Consider the following 21,402-nt stretch of genomic DNA (forward strand, 5'->3'; position numbering starts at 1 on the left):
TGAATGAGTCGCCTTCATAAGTAACACGATTTTAAAGTGTTAAATATTCTTACAACCACATGAAATGTCTAATCTGCAATCAGTGGATAGTTCATTACATTTAGACTATGGGCCTTATTCAATATGCAGAGAAGCTGCCTCTTCCATGGCAGAGAAGCCTTAAAGTCCCATTCACTTGAATAAATTTCAGGCTTCCCTGCCACGGAGAAGCGGCTTAACAGCCTATAGAATTGGTGACTACTGTATGTACTGTAAGTAACATGACTCCTTTTGCTCACCACCACTCTGTTGCCTTTTTTTCATGGTGTCTAGAAGACCTTGTAGCACATCTGCTGGAAAGTGTCCATCTCTCTTATCACGCCAGCTTTCTCGCTGCCACTTGCGCCAGACGTCTGAAGTTTGTTTACAATAACGGAGTATTTAATTTCAACGTTCTTCCTGTCTTTTTTCATCTTAGAAATAAGCTGCATTTATTTGAGGAAAGGGTTACATTTAAGTTTCTGTGCACATGGCACTTTTTTTTTTTTTTTTACATGAAGTGAAAAAGTTGTGTATGTTTATATAGCCTGGGTCCCCCTGGTCCCCTGTTTGTCCCCTTACCTTTCCATAGGAGTATAGCAGCAAGGGAACTGCAAGTTCCAACAGCCTCAGGGGCTGCAGTCCACATGTTGCCAGGCAACCAATAGATCGGGCTGAGAGATTCTGACCGTTGGGATTCTGACAGTTAAAGGGACTGTTAGGATGTTATATAGTGGCCGTGCGGGCGGCACTTATAAATGGCTGTGGTTAGTCAGCCTTTCTATAATGGTGCCGCGCACGCACACACGGCAGTGAGCGTGGAGCCGGCCGACGAGGGAGAAGATGAGGAAAATAATGATTTTGCGGCGCTACCACCGCTGAAATGTGTATATGTGTGTGTGTATGTGTCAAAGCTGCACAATAAAAAAAAAATGTTATTTATACAAAGTATTTTTTTTCTTAAATATAATTTAATACATTTTTATCTCACACAATCTATACACACACATATACACTCACACACACACATACATTACCTTCCATCCCAGTCACAGCATACACACAAAGTGTGCGTCACTTGCACGCGCGTTCTCACAGGCCACGCGCAGACAAACTGTATAATGGCCCTTAGTTTGAGCCAGGGCAGACAAAGGGAAGGGAGGATCTGAGTGTCAGTGGCACTCAGACTAGACTAGAAACTCCCCTTAGGTCCCATATAGGTCCCAATCACGTGAAGCAAGTGACTGCTGCAGGGAAGGCCCCGTAGGGACACTTACCCATTTTACTATAGTGTCAGGGACACAAGGAAGACGCCGTGTGGTGATCGCGGTCTGTGGTGCGGACCAGACCACCTCAGTGTTAACAAAGACTCATAATGGTGAGACCCTCCTACCGGAATCCACCCAACGCAGAGGCGGACACCATCGCTGAGGGCCACGTCGCTGGATCAGACGGATCCTCATTTCTAAGTCGGCCGCACCGAGTAATGGGAGTACTTGGCAGGTGCTGTACCTCAACAAGTGCACCAACAGTTCACGGGAGAGCGCTACTCCTTACACTTTTGGGTGGGCTGGACACTGGGAAAGGGACAGCAGGGTATTGGTGCCTAGCACCCAAAGTACATTTGGGACACTCACTGGTGGTACTGGTGGGGTGCTCATTATACTGTGATGTGGTGTTATGTTATGTTGCACAGTTGTTGTTATAAGTTACTGTTCAGTAAATACTGTTACTTAAAGTTGTGTGAAAAAGAAAGTACACCCTCTTTGAATTCTAAGGTTTTACATATCAGGACATAATAACAATCATTTGTTCCTTAGCAGGTCTTAAAATTAGTTAAATACAACCTCAGATGAACAACAACACATGAAGGTCAAAGCAATTTCTAAATATACATTTTTAAACCATCGAAGTCGGACTGGAGCTCTAAAAGGCCAAAGAAAGTTATAATGTTGGGAGGCTACTATCTTATGAGGGTCTACCTATTAAGAAGGTTGTTGGGTACGGTATGTAAAATTAATTGGGCTTGTGTGTAGGCAAAGGGCAACACCTACAATTTTCACATCTCCTAAGAGGATGCATATACAGTACTTTGAAGTGACTGCTATATTTAAATGTTATAGCCAACAATAAAATCCTCAACCTGATTATTGTCAACACAAGAAAAATATTAAAAATTATAGAGGCTGAAGGAGGCGGGGGCAGTGGTGTAGCTATAGCCCACGCTCTTGGGGGGCCCTGCTCTCTAGGGTAACCATATTTGTCGCCGACTGCGCCTGCGCCAATCTGCTTGCCGATTGCGCATACGCGATTGGTACTTGCCGCCTGCTCGTGCACATGCGCGACTGTCCAACTCCGATCGCACACGCGTAGGCCAGCAACATTTTGCCTGGGTTATAATGTGTATTTTATAGGGGGTACTCCATATCAATTTATAAAGTTAAGTTGTTTTTCTGTTGTTCACCTTTGCCCCATATGTGCCCCATCTATGTTGGATGAATGCCAAGTATGTGTTCAGATGGCAATACCTGTAAAAGCAGGAAGTCTGGACACATACACAATTTCACATTGTGCTATCTCAGCATTCAGTTTCTCAAGTCTCGAGTCAGAATTTATGACTTCATTCAAAGACAGACTGTTGTGTCTTTTAGATAAGGAGTTAATGTCAGAATATGGGAAGTAAGTTTTCTGCACGTATACTCGCTCGCTTGCTTAGCTATATAACCCCTGATGTAACCAAGAATAAACTAGGAGAGGTTTTTGACAATGAACACTCGTGTTGTCTGACTCAATTACTTTTTCCTCCTAGCGCTCGTATTCTTTTCCTGCCCAGCACCTTAGGAGTGGTAAAGGCCTCTCGAGAGGGTCTTCCGAGTTGAAGGGGATGGTTCTTACTTATGCTGAAGTAGAGGACAAATTTACACCGGGGGCCCGTGCATGTCCAGCTATGCCACTGGGCAGGGGTGGCCAAACTCCAGTCCTCAAGGGCCACCAGCAAGTAAGGTTTTCAGGATGTCCCTGCTTCAGCACAGGTGGCTCAGTGAATGGCTAAGCCATCTGTGCTGAAGCAGGGATATCCTGAAAACCTGATCTGTTGGTGGCCCTTGAGGACTGGAGTTGGCCATTAGCCACCCCTGCCCTACAGTTTAATGACATATATACCTGTAGAAATGTTTCAAAGTCGAGGAACCCCGTTTTATCTGTGCCCAATGCCTGGAAATAGCCTTGTCTCTGCTCCATTGTAGAATCTTCTTTCATTTCGTCAAGTGCTGCCATACTTTAAAGTCAACAGGTTATTTATGAGTAAAGGGAAGTGTAGGATATCGCATTGAATAAAATGAACAATTTTTTTTTTTGACTCTTGCAACTCTTGGAAGTCAACAAGATGCTCAGAGGTCACATCAGTGACCATGAAATGAAGCTTCAACTTGTTAATATCTTCTTCTTTCCACTCGGGATACAACGATAGGACTTTGGCGAATGTGACATCCCGCTGAATTTCAAATTCTGCAGATCACAATAGCAAGTAAGTGACATGAAATCCATATTCTGCAGTTGTTTAGCGGCAGCTTGCACCTTTTCAAAATGTATACGGTACTGTCCCGGCCAGCTTTAACCTAAAGCGGCTGCCTCTGCGGGTTAAAAATAGCTGCGGACGGTGCGCGGCAATCTTCGGCCATTTTCGGACGGTTTTCCCGTGCCTCGGGTGCTTTCAATAGTAAGCGCCATTAGCGCTTATCTATTGAAGCGGCCGCCGCGGGGGAAACTCCGTTTCAAACGGAGAAAAGCCCCGCGGTTAGCCCGCATTAAACCCGGCAAGCTTTAGAATAAAGCTGGCCGGGACAGTATGTGCACTCTGACTCAACATATTTGAAGTGAAACTTCTTTGCTGGCACCTACAGAGATTTGATGGGGAAAATTTTTATTAGTTGTAACAAAAATGCATGATGGCGGGACTCGGCGCATGCGCAGAAACGGCAGCGGGCCTCAGCGCATGCACAGAAGTTTCCTCGGGCCTTGGCACATGCGCAGAAGGATCCACGGGCCGACACGCATGTGCAGAGGCCTCCGGCTCTCGGCGCAGCACCAACAACACTTGGGAGAATGGGAGACGGTGACAACACACACACACAAACGAGGAATTCACAGTTTGTAGAAATATAGAAGTGCAAATTGCTAAACAAGGGGTGTGTGCCGAGCACGCACGTTCTAAGTCAAACTTCTTTGCGTTTTGTCACTGCAATTGTGTTTTGATTTTTAATTAAAAACATCACCATCACAAATACAATTTCTGTGACAAAACAGTGACAAAAGACAAAAGTTTCACTTAAAATGCGCGTGCTCGGCACACACCCTTTTTTAGTTTCTTTACTGGAAGCAGCCAACTTTTTAGATTTGTGACTGCATTTTACAATGCTTAAAATATCTGACGGATTAAAGTACATTGAAATTCAATAATAAATGTGACTTCTGCCCCCTCTGAACTACATACACCTGCAATCTTCCACACTCCTGTGGTATCAAACAATAATGGAGAGAAAGAGGGCAGACTTACGCTTTTTAAACATAGCGATTGATTATGACAAACGTGAATCCACTTCTGCTCTCAAGCATCCTGTGTCATAAATAACATAATTGAACTATGCTCAGAAACTTTGATGTGTCCATCATTCTGATCAACTTTTTTGTATGGGAAATTCACACCTATCAAACCTACCTTCAAATGTCTTCTGGGCGGCTTTGGAAAGAGTCCTCTTCTGAATGACCTCTTTGCAATAATGGACATTTATCTCATGTATTTTCTGAGCCCTGTCTGCTCCAGGGCTTTCTGTATCGAACGAGAAGTAGGGCCACCATGAACATACTGTACAAGGTGAAAGCTTATTACTCCGACTAGTGGCAGTAAGATTCTTCACCATACTTGCTTCAAATGGAGTCACCCGCTTCGTCAGACTCATCTTCATATATCACAGGTTTGTGTTCCATTAACTTGGGCAGGTAAATGGCAAATGAGGTTTAATACAGATAAATGTAAGGTTATACATTTGGGATGCAAGAATAAAAAGGCGACTTACAAATTAAATGGAGATATATTGGGCGAATCCTTGATGGAGAAGGATTTAGGAGTGCTTGTAGATTGCAGGCTTAGCAATATTGCCCAATGTCATGCAGTAGCTGCAAAGGCAAACAAGATCTTATCTTGCATCAAACGGGCAATGGATGGAAGGGAAGTAAACATAATTATGCCCCTTTACAAAGCACTAGTAAGACCACACCTTGAATATGGGGTACAATTTTGGGCACCAATCCAAAGAAAAGACATTATGGAACTAGAGAGAGTGTCAGGAGCCAGGTGCCATGCACCTTTACCTGCAGGCGCACAGCCCTCCTACCTGCTCTGACGGCCGCTGATGGGGCTCAGAACTCGCGCGCTCACGCGCATTCCCGCTTCCTCCGCGCATGCGCGCGGCTCATCCTCTAGGGCCGGATGGCGTTCCCACATGGGCGCACGCGGACTGGGGTCACGGCAGGAGTTCCCGCCTCTGGATCGCGGTGCATACTCCCTGTGCTTGGCGCACGCGCATGACGCGCGTTCCACTCACCCGAGCTCCATGGCAACCGGCACTGATTGCCCTCAGCACCCTCACCTGGCTTCCTTACCTTAGCCTATCACTGGCTCCGCACTGACACTCCCCCGGTCCCGCCTCCTGCTCGGATTGGACGGTCTCACCTATTTAGGCTCAGCAGTGCCAGTGGCACATCGGCTGGGCATAAGCTTCCTGCTCCTGTGCTTACCTCTCTTGTCTCCTAGATATCCTGCCTTGTCTTGTTTGATCTCCCGTGTACCGACCTTGGCTTGCCTTTGGACCACCGCTTCTCTGGAACCCCGACCTTGGCTATCCTCGACCCTCCGCAACTTTCCTAACCTGAACTCGGCTCTCGGAGCTCGACCATTCTACCTTCTCCTGCACCGACCCCAGCGACTAGAACCTCCAACGTTCCGGACTTCGCCTACCCTCACCTTGGCAAGTATTATGACAATTTTGCTCTCCCTGCTCCTGTCCCGGCGAGATCAACTACACACACTCCAGACTGGATCCCCGTGCCTGTCGTGGTGTTTTCTCTATTCCCACCTCAGTACCGAGGGTCTCGTCTAGTTTGTGGTGGGCACAGTGTGACAGTATGCTCAGCCCCACAGACATAGACCCCTCTGAGGTGGGAAACATCTTGGTGTCACATGCCACCATGTTTTCCAAATTGGAGAAATTTTTGGATCAGTCCAGCCGCCGCATGGATTCACTGCAGCAGGATGTTGGATCCCTTACGGTCCAGGTGCAGAACATTTCCGCTCCCACTCCCTTGATTCCTCCCACTGAACCACCAATAGGTGCTTCGTCTTCCGAACCCCGACTCCCGTCACCCAACCGATATTCTGGAGATCCCTTGGAATGTCGCGGGTTCTTAAACCAATGTTTCATCCAATTCGAGATGACACCCGCTCGCTTCCCCTCTGTAAGATCCAAAATAGCCTACATTGTTTCTATTCTCACAGGTGATGCATTGGCTTGGGTCTCCCCCATCTGGGAGCAGAGGACGGACGTCACACAAGATATCGGGCGAATCGCCAAGGAATTTCGTCGTATCTTCGACACCCCTGGGCGTAGAGTGACGGCTGCCTCTTCCCTCTTTCACATCACCCAAGGGACCCACCCAATGGCCTGGTATGCCCTTGAAATTCACACCATTGCTTCTGAGACGGGCTGGAATAACGAGGCCCTGTCCTCCGCCTTTTGGCAAGGTCTCTCTGAGTCGCTCAAGGACGAACTTGCTGCTCAAGAACGACCATCCGATTTGGAGGAGCTCATTGCGCTCTGTATTCGCGTGGACCAGCGCCTCCAGTTGCGAAGAGCAGAACGTTCGCGACACCGACAGCTTCCCATCAGACCGCACACCTTCCGTCTCCCTTCTCCGGAACCCATTTCCTCGGATGCTCCGGAGCCCATGCAACTAGGAGGGAATAAGCTATCTCCTGAGGAGAAACAGCTCCGCCGGGCTCTTCCTCTACTGCGGCAACCCTGGACACCAAGCCCTTCGCTGTCCCCTCAAGTCGGGAAACGCCAGCTCCCAATGAGTCCCCGGGGAGTCTCATTGGGAACACTCTCTTTTTGCATTCCAGCCATGGCCTTCATTGACTCCGGATCTGGGGGCAACTTTATAGACCAAGTATTCACCGAAAAGAACAACATTCCCATCATCAAGCGGAAGGACTCAGTGGGGTTAGAGGCCATCGATGGAAGGCTACTCAAACCGGCCTTCATTGTCCTTCGGACCATTGAACTGTCTCTCTATATTGACGTGACCCATGTGGAGAGGATTTCACTCTACGTCATCCACTCGCCTTCTGTAGAGGTTATCCTGGGGCTTCCGTGGCTTCAACGCCACAATCCTCTCATCAACTGGACCAACGAGCGGCCCATCACTTGGAACACCCAGTGTGCCACGTCCTGTGCTCCCTCGATGCAACAGATTTGCAGTCTGACGACACCCGTGGTGGAGCAAGCCTCCTTACCTAAGGTCTACCTGAACTTCCGTGATGTCTTTGACAAGGCCAAATCCGAGGTATTACCCCCACACCGATCCTTTGATTGTCCTATCGACCTTCTGCCCGGTTCCACTCTTCCCAGAGGGAGATCCTATCCACTTTCTCTCCCTGAGACCAGAGCCATGTCTGACTACATACAGGAGAATCTAAAAAAGGGGTTCATACGCAAGTCTTCTTCCCCTGCCGGAGCAGGATTCTTTTTTGTAAAAAAGAAAGATGGCACCCTCCGTCCTTGCATCGACTATAGAGGCTTGAACAAGATTACCCTCAAGAATCGGTACCCCCTACCATTTATCTCAGAACTTTATGACCGTTTACAGGGAGCAACAATTTTCACCAAGCTAGATCTTCGGTGCGCCTACAACTTGGTGAGGATTCGGCAGGGCGACGAGTGGAAAACTGCATTCAACACGCGAGACGGCCACTATGAGTACTTGGTCATGCCGTTCGGCCTTTGCAATGCTCCAGTGGTTTTTCAAGATTTTGTTAACGAGATTTTCAGAGACCTTCTCAATCACTTCATGATCGTATATCTCGACGATATTCTTATATTTTCCAAATCACTCCCAGAGCACATCAACCATGTCAAGCAGGTACTAGTATGCCTCCGTGAGAACCACTTGTATGCCAAATTGGAGAAATGCCAATTTCACCGAAGTTCTACTTCATTTTTGGGTTACATTGTCTCGGACTTTGGGTTCTCCATGGACCCCGCAAAACTCAAAGCGATCTTGGATTGGTCTATTCCTACGTCTCTCAAGGCCATTCAAAGATTCCTGGGCTTTGCCAACTATTATAGGAGATTTATCAGGAACTTCTCTACCATTGTCGCTCCCATTGTTGCCCTTACGAAGAAGGGGCAGATACTACCTCTTGGCCTTCTACAGCCACTCAATCCTTGAAACGCCTTAAAGAGGCCTTTGTCTCAGCACCCATCTTGACTCATCCAGACACCAGCCTCCCATTTACCCTCGAGGTGGATGCCTCGGACACTGGAGCTGGAGCCATCTTACCCCAGCGGAAGTCTCCCAGGCCAGGCTTCACCCCTGCGCATTTTTTTCTAAAAAAAATTCCACAGCCCAACAGAACTATGACGTCGGCAACCGCGAGTTATTAGCCATCAAGCTCGCTCTGGAGGAGTGGAGACACTTGCTTGAGGGTACGGAGACCCCTATCACCATCCTTACAGATCATAAAAACCTTCTTTATATTGAGACTGCCCAGCGTCTAGGAGCTTGTCAAGCTAGATGGCCACTTTTTTTCCACCGCTTTAATTATATAATTTTGTTTATACCAGGATCAAAGAATTTGAAGGCCGACGCACTTTCCCGCCAGTTCATTGTCGGGAATAAGCCAGAGGTTAAATTGGAGACCATCCTTTCAGCTAAATACATTCTTGCTGCTAATACCTTTGACGTGCTGGACAAAATTCTCGCAAATCAGGCCAACATTCCGGAGGGTCTAGAGGTTCCTGACGGTCGTCTTTTCGCTGCACCTCGCTTTCGCAAGAGGATTCTGGAATGGGGTCACTCTGCTAGATCAGCAGGATACCCCGGGGCCAAGAGAACATCCGACCTTATCACTCGAACCTTCTGGTGGCAAAGGATTAATTCAGACATAAAGGAATTCGGCAAAGCATGCCTTACTTGCTCCCGCAACAAGACGCCCTGTAACAAACCCCAAGGACTTCTACACCCCCTTCCTGTTCCCGATCGCCCTTGGAACCACTTGGCCATGGACTTTATTGTGGAGTTACCCGTCTCCAAGGGTATGAATACCATTCTGGTGATTATCGACCGTTTTTCCGAGCAAACTCATTTCGTTCCTCTCAAAGGTTTACCAAACTCTTCTTCCCTTGCTGATATTTTTGTCCAAGAGCTCTTTCGCCTTCATGGAGTTCCATAAACCATTGTGTCCGATCGGGGTCCCCAATTTATTTCCAAATTCTCGCATGCTTTTTCCCAAAGACTAGTCATCTCCCTTCATTTCTCCTCCGGGTATCACCCACAGACTAATGGGCAGACAGAGAGAACCAACCAGATGCTGGAGCAGTACTTACACTGTTTTATCTCGGATACACAAGATGATTGGGTAGACCTCCTCCCCTGGGCTGAATTCGCCCACAATTCCCTATGAATGAATCCACTCAAAATTCTCAGTTTTTCATCAACTTTGGGTTTCATCCATCCCGACTCCCCATCGACACCTCACCCTCCGATGTTCCAGCTGCAGATGAATGGATCTTGTCCTTACAAAGATCTTGGAAAGGAATCCAGGAGAACCTTCAGACGGCCATCTCTAGACAGAAACACCAAGCCGATCGCCACCGCCGTGGGACTCCTGAGTTTACACCTGGGGACAAGTATGGCTTTCCTTGAAAAATATTTGACTCAAAGTGCCTACTCTCAAGCTGGCACCCAGATACCTGGGGCCCTACCCCATTCCGGAGAAGATCAACCCGGTAGCCTTCCGCCTACAACTCCCACCCGCTATGAAGATTCCTTCCGTCTTCCACGTATCTCTCCTTAAACCTGCATTCCAGAGTACTCGTTTCCCAGATCCGTCTTCCTCAGCTCCAACCCCGCGACTCGTTCACGGTGTAGAGCAGGGGTGGGGAACGTCAGGCCCGAGGGCCGTATAAGGCCCTCGAAATCATTTGGTCTGGCCCTGCTAAGGCAATTGCTGTAACCGGGGTTGCGCTAATATTTAAAAAAATGGCCACCACGCGCCCGATCGGGAGGAGGTGGTATGAGGCGCCGGCAGCCCTACACGATCCCCAACAGCCACCGTACTAGCCCCAGTGATCCCCCAGCAGCCACCATACTTCCGCAGCAGTCCCCGCAGCATTCCCCGCACTTCCCCCATGCTTCTCCAGCAGTTCCCCCCGCACTTACCCCAGCATCTGCCGTACACGATCCCCCCAGCAGCAGCAGCAACTACCAGAAGTAGGGGGGCGGGGTTCTGTGTGCCTTCATGCCTGCCGTGTGCCTGCCTGTCTGTGTCTGTATGGCCCGCGAACGATGTTATAAATATACAAATGGCTCTTGGCAGAAAAAAGGTTCCCCACCCCTGGTGTAGAGGGAGAGGGGGATTGGCCCGGTATTAAAGGGGTTGCACCCCATATGGCCACCCCCTGACCTCACCAGGGAGGCAAAGGGTTAACTGGACTGCGGTCCAGGAATGTGGTTTTCACCTTGCTATTACATGAAAATGTGTGTTCCCCTGTTCCAATGTATTATCATCATGTAAGTGTCTGCACCACACAAACACTGGGATCCATCCAGGAGGACAAGGGTTAATGGGTAGATAGTGATTATAGCCCTTTGTTTAATTTTCCCGCCTTTTCAGGCACCATTTTGCAGAGTCCCATAGGCCGCCATTGGAGCTCCATTCATTTCAATGGCGGATCTAGCTGTTTTGGACCTGTTTCCCTCGAAGACCAGCAGGTGGCGTCCGAGAGGAGGAGCGGCGGTTTCCCATTGTAAGTCAATGGGCCCATTGACTTCAATGGAGATTCCTCGACGGCGATCTCCAGGAATAGGTTGGTAGCCGTCCAAACCGCAAAACCGCAAAACCACAAAGCGGATACATTATCTGAAAAAGAGCTTTCATCACTGTTAGTTCAAGTTCAAAGACAAGTGGCGTGGGAATCTTAGGTTCTAGGGCACCCAGGAATAAAATTCTATTTGCCCCTAGCTCCTAGGCCTCCCCTCACTTGACCACCACAGGGTCCAAGAATCCAGGACCCCCAGAAAGGGTCGTGCTGGCTGAGCGGGTCGCGCCATAGGTTCCAATGGCGGCGGAAGAAGCAGCACGAGAAAACGGCTAAGTCCGAAACCCTGAAAACCATAAGCCCATATCTCCGGTTCTGGAGGGTCCAGAGGGCCGAGGTTTGGGGTGCTTGCAGTCACTGTTCTGGCATGACCTCAGAACCAATCCCGACCCTCTCCAACCAACCCGACGGAGTATGGACCACCATAAAGGTTCGTGAGTTCTTCCCATAGACTTCAATGGCGGCCGTTTCTCCATTGACCGGCTATGGCGGAGAAGTCCCATAGGCTTCAACGGCGGCGGGGCCCCGTTGTAAGTCTATGGCGGCAGACTCCCATAGACGCCAATGGCGGAGATTCACCATTGAAAGTCTATGGCGACGGAGCCCGTTGTTTTCAATGGGGAATGAGTGAAAAACTGAGATTTATTTTACAGCGGAGAATTTTGTGATAAAATAAGAAACGGTTTATGTGGTATTTGCATATCTCCGGTTCTGAAGGTTGCAGCGGGCTGAAACTTGGACACTATAGTGTCCCACTGCCGGCATTAAGGCCTGGGTAGTTTGGACCCGCTGGACCTAACAGAACCGTTTTTTTAATACGTGTGTATATTAAAAACCAGATTGTATTTCAAAGCGGGGACAAAAGCCAGCGAAGATTCCTGCCACTAAGGAATGCAAATGGTCAGGGGGGCGACCCAAAGTCTAAGAACCAGGCCCTGATCAAGAGACTCAGCCACTATAACTGTTTACATGAGGGCGGAGAAGCGTGAAGCTGGAGTGGTTTGTAGGTGCTATAACTCACACCTACAAACAAAGAATATCCTGCCAGATCCCCCATCTGGCAGACTGCCCGGTGCCCCTGATTTGGGTGTGGGGCGACAGAAATGAGACCCTCAGGGTGTCAGTCCGCATGTGCCATCTAGCTGAGGGGCATGGGTTATTAATGTTTCCACGTTTGAGATTGGGTGCAGATAATTGTTCTCCAATAGTCTGCACTCAATAATAAGAATAGGGTTGCAAAGATATATAAACTGTTGTCAACCCTACAGTCTTTGTCTTCTGATTACATCTTGATTGATACCCGATTGCTGGAGAATTGCTATTTGATACTTCTTCATTCCAACCCCCTAAGTAAGGGTTACCTTCTTGTCTGTTAATTGTACTATCTTGCTGTGTTCACCTATCTAAGGAATAAATATACTTTATTATATCTAAGCCTCGTTCAGTTCAACCCAGTTATGTGGTGTAAATTATATCTTGTCATAAGTTACCGTGACAAACGGTCAACAAAAATACGAGATTCAGTCCATTCTTGATTCAAGAATTTCTAGAAGAACTCTTCAATATCTGGTGCACTGGAAGGGATACGGACCCGAGGAACGATCTTGGATCCCTCTCCATCACATCCATGCTCCTGTTCTTCTCAAAAGGTCCCACCAGAAATTTCCCCTCAAGCCTTACCGGAGTCACCCGGAAGTCGCTCCTGAAGGGGGGGCGTACTGTCAGAAGCCAGGTGCCACGCACCTTTACCCGAAGGCGCACAGCCCGCCTACCTGCTCTGACGGCCGCTGATGGGGCTCAGGACTCGCGCGCTCTCGCGCGCACTCCTGCTTCCTCCGCGCATGCGCCTGGCTCATCCTCGCACCGGACGGCAATCCAATGGGGGCGCATGCGGGCTGGGGTCACAGTGGGAGTTCCCATCTCCGGATCGCAGCGCACACTCCCTGTGCGCGGCACACGCGCGTGACGCGCGTGCCACGCGCTCGAGCTCCATGGCAACCGGCACTGATTGCCCTCAGCACCCTCACCTGGCTTCCTTACCTTAGCCTATCACTGGCCCTGCACTGACACTCCCGCGGTCCCGCCTCCTGCTCGGATTGGACCGTCTCACTTTTTTAGGCTCAGCAGTGCCACTGGCACATCGGCTGAGCATAAGCTTCCTGTTCCTGTGCTTACCTCTCTTGTCTCCTAGATATCCTGCCTTGTCTTGTTTGATCTCCCGTGTACCGACCTTGGCTTGCCTTTGGACCACCGCTTCTCTGGAACCCCGACCTTGGCTATCCTCGACCCTCCGCAACCCTCCTAACCTGAACTCGGCTCTCGGACCTCGACCATTCTACCTTCTCCTGCACCGACCCCAGCGACTAGAACCTCCAACATTCCGGACTTCTCCTACCCTCACCTCGGCAAGTATTACGACAATTCTGCTCTCCCTGCTCCTGTCCCGGCGAGATCAACTACGCACACTCCAGACCGGATCCCCGTGCCTGCCGGTGGTGTTTTCTCTATTCCCACCTCAGTACCGAGGGGCTTGTTTAGTTTGTGGTGGGCACAGCGTGACAGAGTGCAGAGAAGAGCCACCAAATTAATAAAGGGGATGGACAATCTAACTTATGAGGAGAGGCTAGCTAAATTAGATTTATTTACATTAGAAAAGAGGCGTCTAAGAGGGGATATGATAACTATATACAAATATATTCGGGGACAATACAAGGAGCTTTCAAAAGAACTATTCATCCCACGGGCAGTACTAAGGACTCGGGGCCATCCCTTAAGGTTGGAGGAAAGGAAATTTCACCAGCAACAAAGGAAAGGGTTCTTTACAGTAAGGGCAGTTAAAATGTGTAATTCATTACCCATGGAGACTGTGATGGCAGATACAATAGATTTGTTCATAAAAAGATTGGACATCTTTTTAGATGGGAAAGGTATACAGGGATATACCAAATAAGTATACATGGGAAGGATGTTGATCCAGGGATTAATCCGATTGCCAATTCTTGGAGTCAGGAAGGAATTTATTTTTCCCCTTAATGGGGTTTTTTGTTTGCCTACCTCTGGATCAATAAGTAAGTATAGATATAGGATAAAGTATCTGTTGTCTAAATTTAGCATAGGTTGAACTTGATGGACCTATGTCTTTTTTCAACTTCATCTACTATGTAACTATGTAACTATTATCTACAGCTACTACATTCCAAAAAATAAAATAAAAATAAGAACATTAATCCCTTAAACTTTGAAAGAAACACAAGAAAAGCACAAAGCATTATTTAGCATTGCAGGATTACACCACTAGAAATGGATGTCGATTTTATACTACATGATAATTTGTTGCCCTGTCTTAGTGTCTGTTTAAAAAAAATAAATTATATCACAATAAAATATAAAGATAAAAAGTGCACTCGCAAACGGCCAAACACAAAAGCTTTGTGATTTGGCTTTGCAGCATGTATCCTCTGGTGCAGACTCGCCACACTGATCCCTTCTCCTGCGCATGTGTTGGTATCTCTGCTGATACGGTCTACCGTGACCAAAGGTAACTATGAAACTTGCTTTGGCCAGCTTTTAATTGCACTATTCACAAAAGCATATGCTCTTGTCCTGGAACCTCTCTACATATTTGTTTCGTTCTGAGACAGCCATTGCTGCTCAGTATAGTTGCAACAATGTTGTGACCCCTTGTGGAGTTTCTTGGCTTCAGCCAGTTGCCATGGCAACCCCCCTGCCTTTTTTTTTACCAGGATGGACTGATCCCCCTCCCCTTGCCAGGTGGTATTGTCCCAGTTCATTTCCCATCAGCCCAGACCAGTATGCTGTCTTTTAGTAGCAGCAGCCATCTTGAGCAGTCATCTCTCCTACCCTGGTAAAGTTACTGATTTTTACCTATCCCAATGTAGCCATGTGTTAAAATGGTATACAGTTCTCTCTCATGCTGGCAGTAAACCTGGTAAGTATACAGGATTGCCAGCATCAATCATGGAGGTTTGCCCTCACACCCTGGTGAGGTGTCATATGTACATGAGGGGAGTGGTAAGAGACCTTATGTTCATTGTTAGTGACACAGGAGGTGGAGCCATTTCCTTGGTATATAAGACACAGCACTGCCCAAAGTTAGTGTCTGTTATGATGGCTGTTATGTTCAAGGTCAAGTGTGCTAATTAAGAGTGATTCTACAGCAAATAGTCTGAACTGCAGCAGTAAGGCTGGCAGGGCCTAAAATGTGTCCAGGGACCTGGCACAGGTGGTGATCTCCCTGGGGGGAGAGGTGATCCAACTCCATTGGGAGGGCAGATAGATCTTCTGAAAGGAGAGTACAGAAGAAGATGAGCGGCTAAGCGGTTTGCTGCGAGGGGCAGTCTGCCTATACCATCAATCAATAAAGATGCCCTTGTTCAGGTTGAAGTTACTCCACAGAGGAATGCACCACAGAGGAGTTCCTCATCAGAACCATCTCCTTGCGGACGTAGAGATCCTGATGAGGTGGAGGCGCTGCACTGTATGTAGGTAGGACTCACGCACACTACCTCAGCTGCCTGTCTGGGTTGACCTTCCCCACACAACATCATGTGGGAGACTCAGGAGTCCTGTTGCCAACAGGTGCACCACCAGACACGACCATGTAATGGGGCTGGATAGACCACAGTCTGTGGTCAATGTGAGATTGGGGCCAATGTGAGATTGGGTGGGTCAGGAAGGTCCAGAAAATCCGTTACATTTGGAGGCGCTGCTGAGAGACCTGTCAACAGGACAGGCTTTTGCTAGGCACACTGGGAAACAGGAGAGTGTATGCTGCCAGTCAGTGCTGTGTTGGGACGGAACCTAGGGGTAGTCTGGGGGGCTTATGGAGTTGTCAGACCGCAGGGACGACCTGGGAGCCTGGAAGGAGTTAGTGGGTCTGGAAAGGGGCTATAGCTGTCCTAGTCACCTTGAGGTAGTGCTAGTTGGTAGGATGCCTAAAGGGATAGCCTGTTAACAGAGGTCAGGAATCCTGGAGAGGGTCTGCGCTAGACTTACCAACCGTAGGTAGACGCCCCAGTACTGCATGGAGAAGCCAGAGTACTCTAGCCCATTCCAGATCACTCACCGCTGAGAGCACAGACTGGAGAGAGAGTGGAGAGACACAGCATACACAGAGAGAGTGAGCCTAGCCTGAGGTAGTGCAACACGAGTCAGACCTACATTAGATATACAAGGTGGTGCATTGGGCAATCTTTATTGTATCGGTATGGCAGCTGCCCTGCAGAGAGGAGCTCCATGTACAATAACCGCAAATACAGTAACCAAATGGCGACCGCAAGAATGGAGGATCTGCGCGGTGCGGAAGATCCAAGATGGCGGACGGAGGCAGATGAAGGGAGCGCACGTGGTGTGCGTCCCACTGAAGAACAAGCTACTGAAGTGACTTTGGCTAGCCTGCTGTGGAGTGGCGCGAAAGCGGTGGCCGCACTGTTTTGGTCTTGCCTGGGACCGCGGGGTGATACCCTGGAGGACAGTATGGAGGACATTGTGGTGGTGTGTGGTGGAAATGGAGGATCTGCTTGCCAGCCGGCGAGCGCTGTACAACGAGCTACCTCAGTTGCTAAAGTGATTGGCAATGTGAACCAAGATGGCGCTTCCCGCTTCCCTGGGAGACCGCGTGGGTCGAGTGCAGAGAATGCTGCAAATGCAAGTTGCAGAAAGTTGGCCGGGAGTGGTGCCAAAAGGAAAACCCCACCCTGATGGGAGGTATGGCGCGAAAGCACCGGCCGCGCCCTCATGGACAGTAACAAGCTCATCCCCAGTGCTGGGTCACCCTGTAAACTTGTGGGACCCTCCCCTAATCTCAACCAGAGGGAGTGGTTTTCAGCTTTGTCAAATGAGGATGGAGCTGGCGGAGGGAGGAGTTAACAAACCAGCCCCTGCTTTTCAGTTGCGAGGAACTGAGCTACTGGGAACACCACTGCAAAAAGTGTCTCCTGTGAGTAATATGGCCTGCAAAGGTGAAGAAGATTCGGACATTTATGCCCATCCCTACTCGGCTCCAGGAGGCCTTCTGGTGCTTAGAGCTGGGGGGAAAGAGACTGTGAAATGTTTGTGCATGCAGTGTCGGCTGCCGGGTGGTTCTGTCAATACCACGTCCAGATGCCCGCAGTGCGGCATTTATTATTTATGGGCTGTGCAACCATTTGTACCCGGACAGACCGTGGAGGCGGGGGCGGACACAGCCATGCTAACGGCTGAAGCCCCGGGTGCGGCCTGGAGAGAGCCCGTGGATCCCGGAGCATGGGGATCGCTCCTCATGATAAAGACGGAGCCAGAGGAGAAAGGGGCCTGTAAACAAGGTGGAGGCCGAGAACCTCATCAGCGGTCCCCGACGAGAGTGCCACTCTCTGAGTCGGAGTTAGACTCCTCGGACTAGGAGCAAGCGACCCCGACACTGGTGGTGACACGCCTACCAGCGGACCACTACAGTGGTGCTGTGAAAGAACCGGCACTTACCTGTGTCGCGGCGGAGCGGAGCCTCGTGTCGCCGGTGCAGATGCAACCCAAGAGGCGGAGTTCCACGGCCGTGGTGACTGGCGGAGCCGACGGCGGAGAAGGAACCATCCCGAGCTGACAGAGCGGTAAGCGACATCCTTGCCCTCCCCATGCGCCGGTGGTGACAACGGCGGAGAAAGGCCTAGTCCGGGCCCGAGCGGAGCGGAGAGCAGAACCATCACTTCCGGCGGCGGATGTCATTCTGGAGGAAGAGGTTCCAGTTGGGAACCCAACACAAGGTGGCGGCGGCGGCGAGTCCCGCGAGATACATGACATCACTTCCGGTGGACACAGCGGAGCCGGATGGAAGATGGCGGCATCCTCGCGACCGAGTAGCTGTACCAGGTTGCCTGGATCCGGGAGAAGCTGGCAGGCCCTGCGGAAGCCTGGGAGCAGCGAGACGGGAGAACCGGAAGGCCAGTCTGATGGCACCGGACCAGGTAGCAGAGAGAGGCGGGTCGTAGCCCCGCGGATGCCTGCCGTCTTTCCCTATGCCCATCCCCCGGCCATAGTTAAAGCCCCTACCCCTGTCACTTTTGCTTATGGGTCCCAGTCGAGCCAAGGGTTGTCTGGGGAGTCCCGAGCCACTTCAGATGAAAGGACTGGGGAGAACTTGGACTATGGGGAATGTTTTACGTCGGATGACAGGTCAGGTGGGGGAAGATACATGCGACAGGTATCTGGTTCGAGTGATTGCCCTAGCTCTATTAGTGTCAAGGTCACCAGTAGGCCCAAAAGGTTGGGGTCCAACTCAAGATCAACAGGTACCTCAGGGATATCCTCAGGGGGAGAGTTAGAGGAAGGTGAGGGCACCGTAGCGGTACCGGAGGAGGTTAGGGAAACCAGGTGGTGGGCACCCAATTTTGAAGGGTATGAGGCATGGCTAGATCGCACCAGGTTTATCCTAAAACAAGAAGGGGTTGTGGATTACTGGTGGGCACCAGGGGAATTCAAGGAGGAGGCTCGTTTGGAGGAACTGAGACTGAGGTGGTATGATATCAGTTCGGGAGTAGTGGATCCCAAAGGATCAGACAGGTTATGGGACCCCGTAGAACCCGCTGAACCCTTATCATGGGTGCTGCCAGGTAAAGCAGGCAACGCCAGGTTGATTAGGACAAGCAGGGCTGAAAGGGCTATAGTGACCCGATACAAAAAATCCCACGGGTTGGAGTACCCTTATGTCCCTGAACCTCTAATGCAGGTGATAGAGGACCAAAGGCATGGGTGGTTGAGTGAGACCATAGAGGAGTATATCCGGTCCAAGGGTGGAGAATGCACTGGACACAGAGCAGAAGAGCGAATTTCTCAATTAATGAGGGTATGGAGCATTGGGCGCAATGTACATATGCATCGGGTAGAGTACCGCCCGGAGAATGGGTTACCCTGGGAGTACAGCGTAACAGTTAAGGATAATGCTGGCCGGGAGGTAAAGAAGCCAGACCCTAGGCACTATTATTAGGAACAGAAGATAATGGGGTCCGCTTTAGAAACAGTGCCCTCTGCTGGACAGCAGGCAGTGTAGTTGTTAATGTGGTATCATGAGAACTGTATAATATAAATTTGTAAGATGATTATGTTGTTATGTTTTGCAGTGCTTCCTGGAAGAAGGTCTGACAAATTTAGGTCCCAGACGGGTCGTTGGGATTCACCAGGGGGAGAATGTAGCCATGTGTTAAAATGGTATACAGTTCTCTCTCATGCTGGCAGTAAACCTGGTAAGTATACAGGATTGCCAGCATCAATCATGGAGGTTTGCCCTCACACCCTGGTGAGGTGTCATATGTACATGAGGGGAGTGGTAACAGACCTTGTATTCATTGTTAGTGACACAGAAGGTGGAGCAATTTCCTTGGTATATAAGACACAGCACTGCCCAAAGTTAGTGTCTGTTATGATGGCTGTTATGTTCAAGGTCAAGTGTGCTAATTAAGAGTGATTCTACAGCAAATAGTCTGACCGGCAGCAGTAAGGCTGGCAGGGCCTACACTGTGTCCAGGGACCTGGTATAGGTGGTGATCTCCCTGAGGGGAGAGGTGATCCAACTCCATTGGGAGGGCAGATAGATCTTCTGAAAGGAGAGTACAGAAGAAGATGAGCGGCTAAGCTGTTTGCTGCGAGGGGCAGTCTGCCTATACCATCAATCAATAAAGATGCCCTTGTTCACAAGAACCCCAATGTGTAAGTGTGAAGTTACTCCACAGAGGAAGGCACCACCGAGGAGTTCCTCATCAGAACCATCTCCTTGCGGATGCAGAGATCCTGATGAGGTGGAGGCGCTGCACTGTATGTAGGTAGGACTTACGCACACTACCTCAGCTGCCTGTCTGGGTTGACCTTCCCCACACAACATCATGTGGGAGCCTCAGGAGTCCTGTTGCCAACAGGTGTACCACCAGACACGACCATGTAATGGGGACTGGATAGACCACCGGGGCCAATGTGAGATTGGCTGGGTCAGGAAGGTCCAGAAAATCCGTTACAAATATATCCGGCATTTATGCCACTGCCCTGAAAGCTCCTCTTCACCCCTCAATTGCTCCCATGCCCCAGTGTTCCCTCAGTACCTTTTCCCCCTTTTTTATTTGTATGTTGTTGCCCCAAATAAACACTTCAGCAAGTTAGAAGGTTACCTTGCTTGATATATGGGATCGAGTTAACCTGCCTGTCCCTACGCATCTATCAGGGTGTGCTTGGGCCAGAACAGCTTTATTTAACCCCTTCAGGGCCTTCTCACATTTTTCACTAGCCCATTGGACAATAATTACATATATTCAGTGTAGGTACCTGCAAATTCGGTTATACCTTGACGTGGCTGCAAGCTACTGTAATAACGCTTTGGCCAAAGGGTTTAACTAAATAACACTTTCTCATGAGATCACTATTATATTATAGCCTAATTGGTAGGAGCGCAGGAATCACTTTTTGTGTGTGTGTGTGTGTATATATATATATATATATATATATATATATATATATATATATATATATATATACAGTGGTTGACAAATCACCAAAAAATCTACTCGCCACACTATATATATATATATATATATATATATATGTGTGTGTGTGTGTGTGTGTGTGTGTGTGTGTGTGTATACACACACACAAAAGAGCGATTACTGCACTCCTAAAGGAAAAATATATATATTTTTCTTTAATGATCACAATCTAACGTTTACGGAGGGTTTTATTGCTTCTACCTCCACCCTATCCTATTCCATTTTGCTAACTGCTGCTCAAAAATGGAGAGTACTCTTGTTCCACATTCTTACCCCCCCTCCCCCCACCCTCTATTGTTACCCTTTTCCTCTTTATTCCCCCTCCACTGGGTATGAAGCTGCGAAAGGTTGACATACTGGGCAAAATCTTTCTGTATGTTGTCCTGTGCCTTAAACTCTGTATTTCAATGTCCTCATGCCCAGTATTTGCATATGCTTTGATTTATTCCTCTTCCATCCACCTTGTATGTATGTATGTATATGTCTTTATTTATATAGCACCATTAATGTATAGCGCTTGAGAGCAGTAATACATGTGACAATCATAAATAACAAATATAAATAACACATAAAGGGGAGCACTGTTTCAGACACAAGTAACACTTAGGAAAAGGAGTCCCTGCTCCGAAGAGCTCACAATCTAAGTACAGAGACAGTAGGAGGGCGTTCTGGTAAGTGTGTCTGCAGGGGGAGAATGTTTATGTATG

Source organism: Ascaphus truei, chromosome 3 (assembly GCF_040206685.1).
Source record: "Ascaphus truei isolate aAscTru1 chromosome 3, aAscTru1.hap1, whole genome shotgun sequence".
Taxonomy (NCBI): domain Eukaryota; kingdom Metazoa; phylum Chordata; class Amphibia; order Anura; family Ascaphidae; genus Ascaphus; species Ascaphus truei.